The sequence below is a fragment of the Dipodomys merriami genome, unplaced genomic scaffold, assembly GCF_024711535.1.
Source record: "Dipodomys merriami isolate MVZ:Mamm:240054 unplaced genomic scaffold, mDipMer1.0.p SCAF_112, whole genome shotgun sequence".
In the NCBI taxonomy this organism is placed as follows: domain Eukaryota; kingdom Metazoa; phylum Chordata; class Mammalia; order Rodentia; family Heteromyidae; genus Dipodomys; species Dipodomys merriami.
Window position 1 is genome coordinate 2,791,107 of NW_027202405.1, and position 7,103 is coordinate 2,798,209.

At 36.7% G+C, this 7,103-nt stretch overlaps 1 long non-coding RNA gene across 2 annotated transcripts; it reads left to right on the forward strand.

The window, feature by feature from the left end:
• Positions 1-256: 256 nt before the first annotated feature.
• LOC138822537 (uncharacterized) lies at positions 257-6,859 on the forward strand. Of its 2 annotated transcripts, none has more exons than XR_011370545.1 (3): positions 257-368; positions 1,225-1,342; positions 6,569-6,859. It is a non-coding gene; the product is annotated as an uncharacterized lncRNA (long non-coding RNA). The 2 variants fall into 2 exon arrangements; XR_011370546.1 differs by lacking the exon at positions 6,569-6,859 and adding an exon at positions 4,702-4,786.
• Positions 6,860-7,103: the final 244 nt, after the last annotated feature.

The window sequence follows — 7,103 nt, forward strand, 5'->3', positions numbered from 1 at the left end:
TTGGTGATGTTGTACTCCACATGGAGCCTGAAAGAATTGACAGAGACTTGGAAAAAAAAATTCTGATTAAAGGCAGAATAGGGACACAAAAAAAGACATCGAAAATACACAAAGTATACAAAAGTAAGGAGTAAGTGTATGAGTGTACCATTATGATACGCTGAAATTCCCAAGGAAAAGAATGCAGTAGAACTCACTGATAAGAGGAAGTGACGTCACTGTGGGCTAAGTAGCATTTAGAGCAGCGTGAGTTCTATCATGCTGGAGTGAGGGGTGATGAGAAGGGCCCAGTGTGTGTTGTTTACTTCAAACGCTAGAGGAAAAGATTTTGAATGTCTTTGCCATAGAAATAAACTTAACAATAATGAGTAAGTATAGCAAAAATATCCATCTGTAGGCTGGCTTTGACTACATAGCTGCTGACCCTTGTTAAGCAACGTAGTAACAATTCTGTTGTTTCTTTTTTTTTTTTTTTTTTTTTGTTGTTGTTGTTGGTCGTGGGGCTTGAACTCTGGGCCTGGGCGCTGTCCCTCAGCTCTTCAGCTCAAGGCGAGCGCTCTACCACTTGAGCTACAGCGCCACTTCCGGTAGTAACAATTCTGAAGAAGTCTTCTTTTTGAGCCTTTTCCACCTCTCCTCTGTCTCTATCTCTGTCTCTGTCTCTGTCTCTGTCCTCTCTCTCTCTCCCCCTTCCCTTCCCCCCCACCCTCCTCCCCCTCCCCCTTCCCTCAACCATGCCTGTGAAGTGGTGATGCATGTTACTGTCGAACAAATCCCCACTGGCGCAATGTGAGGTTTGCCATAAGCAGACCAAGCAGAATGTCCTTGTTCTGCAGAAGGAAGATTCCAATCAGTATCATAATATTACTAGATGTCTCTTCTCCCTTAAAATATCATTAATATACCAATACAATTTATATTAACTGAATAAGAAATGAAGCATATATATATATATATACATATATATATATCCTATTTAAATCCACCTAAATTCTTCTTCATGGTCATAAATCTTTATCATCCTTAACAGGATTATTATGATAATGCCCACTAAGGGTGAAAGAAAAACAAAAGAAAGCAAGAGAAGAAATGATCTCATAAATGAATACTCACAATAACATAGCATTGAATTTCCACAGCAACCCTCTCGTATAAGCCCTATTTTTACTCAATTTTTTAAGTGAACAAACTGAGACTGAAAGTGACAAAGTGATTTTCTCAAAGCCACACAGGTGTTGATGTAGGAATGATTGCTGTGTACCATGAGATCAAACTCAGCGTGACCCCCAGCCGGCCTTGCTCCTTCCTCCCCGCAGGACCATGCCTGACCTTCATCCTGAAGGTAAAAACGGGTTTTCTTATTTCAAAGTTACTCCAGCTACACTGCCCTATGTCTACGGACGTTTTAGTCTTAATTCTGTGTCATGAAATTGTTCTGTCCTGTTTGATTTATACTAAAATAAGAATTCAACTTGTTTTGGTTTTCACCAATAAGAATGTCCACTTATTGTGTGTTGCTGTACTATCTGTGTACTGATAGGCTACACTTTAAGGAAAAGTTTGGAGAACGGGAAACAATAGCACAGCAAGCAAAACTTCCTAGTCAATATCCTTGCTTTTCTTTAGTATTGTTGTTTACTTATTTTATTATAGAATTGATATACAGAAGGGCTACAGTTAGATGAATAAGTACACAATGAGTACGATACTTTTTGAACCATGTCTCCCCTTGCCTTACCCTCTCCCTGTTTTGCTTTTCTTAAAGTCTTCTGTATCGCTCTGCCAGTTCAGTCTCTGGTTTCTCTTTTTCCATGTTGCTTATTTCTGTTTTTCTGCTTTTATCTCAACTCCCCAAACACAAAAGTCTGATGCTACATAGAATGATTCTGCCCTAGCATTTTCATGCATTCTCCTTCCTTCTAATTTCATTCATGATTTTCCAAGTGATAACTTAAAAGTCTTGTATGTTTATCTAGTTTTATAAATAAAGACAGTTCCATCCATACAAGGAACATACTTCCCGTGACTAAAAACATGATTTTCTTAAGTTATACTTGTAAAAAGTTTTGGGTACCACATCTTCTGATCTATAAGCACCATTGATTGAATCTCTTATTTTTGCTGACCACATCTATATGTAAAGTTTAATAACCACAAATGTGACCTCAAAATAGCTAATGCAAAATAGGCAAACTGCCAAAACTCCTATTTAACAATTTAATTATTTCTTTAATTGAATATATGTTTAATGACACTTGAAATTTATGATTTAATACAAACATGAATTTTGTGAGAATCCACAAATCTAGAATCTGAATAGATTCTGAATAGAACTATACTTATTATAAACCACACTGAATACAATAATTAAAACAATACTTAAAAGGGAAAGCTAAGCTGGACACTGGTGGCTCACAAGCCTATAATCCTAGCTCCTCAGGAGGCAGAGATCTCAGTATTTCAGCTAGAAGCCAGCCCAGGCATCAAAGTCTGTGAAACTCTGACTTCAATTAGCTACCAAAATAAAAGAAAACCAGAAATGGAGCTGTGGCTCAAATGGTAGAGCACTAGCCTTGAGCATAAATAAAAATAGGGATAGAGCCAAGAAAGAAAAGGAAGAAAGCCAAGGAAGGAAGGAAGGAAGGAAGGAAGGAAGGAAGGAAGGAAGGAAGGAAGGAAGGAAGGAAGGAAGGAAGGAAGGAAGGAAGGAAGGGGTAAATGTAACTGGTACAATATGAAACATGATTAGCACTGACCAATATTTCCTTTTCTCTTATTTCTAATCTGTTCCTTTCCTTTTCCTTTTGTTTCAGTCAGTAAACATACTCAGCTCAAATACTGCTATCCTAAAACTGCCTGTGCTCAGCTTCTATTTCCCTTCAAACCACCTTTCTAGCTTTTTCCTCTCATCATCAAATGTCTAACATAAAAATGGCAATTTTTTTTACCACAACTTTTCATCTTTAATTCACTACCTCTATATCCATCCCTTAACAGACTGCCTGATTGGTCCATCACTAATAAAATAACCGTCAATCACTTCCTTGAAAGCAAGCATCCTCATACTGATTCCATAGCACCCTCGGTAATATCAGATCCTCTTTTCGTTCTAGAATCTTCTTCTTTGGATTTATGATACCATTCTCTTTGACTATGTCCATCATCTTTGTTCCTCTGCATTTTGCTGCTAATATACTGGATTTATTGCCCTTCTCTTACATTGTTTCTTCCACTGCAGGAACCCCAATACAAACACCTGAAGAGCTAATCATTGCTGTGAGAAAGCTTATAAACCGGTTCACTGAGTCGTGTGCATTATGTTCCAAATATCTTTACATAACCTGAAGTGACCAGACATAAATTACCATGCAAACTATATGGTACATTAAGTGTTTGAGGAAGCACAGGAAAGAAGATTCAATTATTAGAGTTCCTTGTTAAGGTAGATTTCTCAGAGGAGTGAGATGTGGAAGAAGCTGAGGGAAATGAATCCATTGTGTTACCTACTTCACATGGAAAAGATGATCATTCATTTTCCCTCATTTTCAAAGATAGCGAAGGAAAGAATTCAGCCAGATGTTTTGGTATCAATTCTGTGTGTTTAATGACCCTTCAGCTATTTTACTTTAGTCATTCACAAACTCATGTGTGTGTGGTTACAATCAAATGCAGTCTTGCCATCCATTTATACATAAACCTCATTGTGACCAATTTAATAATATTTGCTCCTCTTGGCATAATGGATAGATTTGAATATTTGTTAGAGGAATGTTTTATTAACGTTCAAAGCCATTCTTCATCTTCTATGCACACTAGGCCTTATGATTCTTCAGAGGGCTGTAAGCATCCCTAGTCTCACACAATAGCACAAATTTCTGAGTGTCCCTTTCTTAGCTGAGTGTGATAGGGCAAGCTTGTATCTCCAGCACTCAGATCTGAAGTGGAATGATCTCAAGTTCAAGGTCCAAAATAGCCTGCAGTACTTAGTGATAAGCATATCCCCCCAAATTTAAAATTATCCAATTACTTGAATCAAGTCTTCATTTTCTCCTATGCATAACAAGAAGTATTTTACATGAACAATTGGCATGTGGTTATTGCCACCACAAAATGGGAAGTTTTTTGGCTTATTTTACTCATATATATACAGAAAATACAACAGCACTTTTTTTTAAAAGAATGAATTTTTTCCATATATATTTTTATTGTAAAAATACTGTACAGAGGGGTTATAGTTACATGAGTAAGGTAATGAGGATATTGTAACCTCCTCCTTTGTTTTTCCCCTACCATCCCTTCCCTCCCACCTCCCCAACTCCTTCCTCCCCCCACCAAGTTGGAAAGTTTGTTTTCATAGTGTCTTGTATATTTCATTGTTACAATGGGTCAACCTGTATCCTTATTTCAGCATTTTGTTATTTCAAAAAAAAGAATTTTTAAACAAGGTTTTCCAATTGATTGCCATTATGAATGTACAGCAATAAGCCTTGTACCTCACCTCACGCTAGCACATGGTTTGACATTCTCAAGAAAACTGAACTGTGTTGCAGACATCGAGAGCGATCACAGTGAGAGTTATCATAGAAATAATTACATAGATACTCCAGTCTGTCACGTGACCACACTGTCCACTCCCCTGCTTCTTCTCCTCTCCTTTCTATCCCATTTAAAGAAGTAATCCGTGTTTCTTTTTTTTTCTAGAAAGAAGACAGGAAAAATTAGAAATTCAAGTAGGAAATATATAGAAGAAAGAGTATATGTGAATGTATTAGATATTAAAAACTTGGACAAGTAACTGTTGTAGAAGTTCATATCAAAAATAAGAAGATGTTAAGTGAAATGAACTCCAAGATAGGGACACAAATATTTTTTTTCTTTCTTGCTCTTGTTTGTTTCTTTCTAACTATTGTTTCTAACGCATTTATAATGTACTATGTGATTTTTTTTTGTTTCTTTGTATGGTCTTCCCCCATGGTATAACCACTGCTTTCACTGTATTTGATTCTGGTGCCCTCCATCTTGTGTATACACTTCTCTAATTTGGGAAGGGGAAGGGAAAAACAAAATGCTGAAATAGGGATACAGGTTGACCCATTGTAACAATGAAATGTACAAGACACTATGTTGAAAACGAACTTTACAATTTCGGGGCGGTGAGGTGAGGGAGAAGAGGGTGGTAGGGGGAAAACAGGAGGAAGCAACAATGCTGTATAGGAACTGTATTCATTACCTTGCTCATCTAACTGTAACCCCTCTGTACAGTATTTTTACAATAAAAATACAAAAAAGATAGAAAGGATGTTTTTCAAATAAAAGTATTAGTGAGCTATCTGTAAATTCAGCGGGGATAAGATATTTTCAGAGAAGATTCAAAGAGTTAGGCACTAGACCAGATAGACAATGGTTAATTGAATGATAAAACAAAGTATTTTTCAGGAAACAAAAAAAATGTGTTTGAGAGCTTGTTTTGTTTCACTGAAAAGGATATGTTGCAGAAACAGTTATGCTCATTGTTCTAGAAGAAAAAGACATGATTTTGAAAGAGATCAGTATTGCTTGAAGAATAGAACAGACAAGTAACTTATAAACCCAAGTCCATTTGGGATTCATTTCAAAGTAAGGATGGTGGCAAATGCTCAGAAAATCTACATCATATTTCCTGTCATATGCATATTTCCTGTTCATTAATCAGGATAGGACCTACAAAATACAGAGAACTGAATGTAACATTATATAGAAAAAGACCTTTAAAATTGTAATGGAAGTCTTGTTATTTTTACTCTCAGAGAGCAGAAGTCTTACAGAATGTGCTAGAATTTGTTTTCCATGACCCATTTTGTCTTACACTTTTCAGTTCTTGGCTCTAAATGATATGTCTCCCTCAGCAATTTCTAAATTTTTTAAGTTAAGATTGCTTTGCATTTAAGACACTTTGGCAAAAGCTGTAATGAGAATTTTAAATCTGGGTAAAGTCTCTTGAAGTTCTAAATGAGGCCATCAAAGAGAACATTCACCAGATGGAACCCATGATTGATCTAAAGTCTAAAGTCTTATGTTTAATCTCTTGTTTCCCAGCAAAGAGAAATTTTGAGGAATCTTCTCTCTTCTTAAAGCCTGAAACTAAAATAGATGGTTAAAACATCAGCACTACACTTCACGTATATTTACAGAATGAAGAGTAATACCTCACTCACAAGATCTCAGTGAAAAGGCAGCGTGCTCTAAAAGAATGTATATTATGCCAGGAGTATTGGTGCATGCCTGTAATCCCAGCTACTTAGAAAGCAGAAGCAGCTTTCTGAGTAGGCACCTCAGGGAAAATTAGCATGATCTATCTCAAACACCAAATGAAAGTGCTGGGAATATGGCTCAAGATCAAATAGTTGAGCATTTGCCTTGAGAGCACAGGTTTCTGAGTTTGATTCCTAGTGTAGCAAAATAAAATGTATTATTTCTTAAGTTTGGTTTTATTTTAGTTTTTTTGCTTTTGTTATCACAAAACATTGGATCTATTCTTATTTATAGAGTTTTATTTACCCCATGATTCTATTTTTTTAATCTTTTCCAGCCTTTAGCCATTATTCTTGGAGCTGGGAGGTACTAGAGAATGACAGTGACATATTGTAAGAGCTTCTTACATCACAGCCGCATCATATGATGAGACAGATGTGTTCTCAATTACTCTTCTGAAAAAGCCATTAATACCATCCTGGCGGCTCCAACCTCATGACCTCATCTATCCCTAATTACCTCCCAAATACCTTCTTCTAAATATCATTAACATACAAGTTTGAGGATGTATTTGGGAGAAACACATTCAAACAATGCAAAGGATTTCTTCTGTGACTCTGAGTTTTATTTTCTGCTGGTGGACAGCCTCCAATAAATACAATGCACTAATGATGGCCTTTGAGCTTGTTTGAACTATGAAGACATTGCTGGACTGCGTTTCTCATCTGCTTCTCACAGATGTACTGCTTCTCCTCACTCGCTCCCTTTTTCTATATAGCAGCAGAGTAGAGGAGTCAGAGAAAGGAAAGCAAGGGGAGGTGTAAGTACAAAGGGCCTAACGTCTGTTTTGCCTTGTGGACACAAGGCATTTG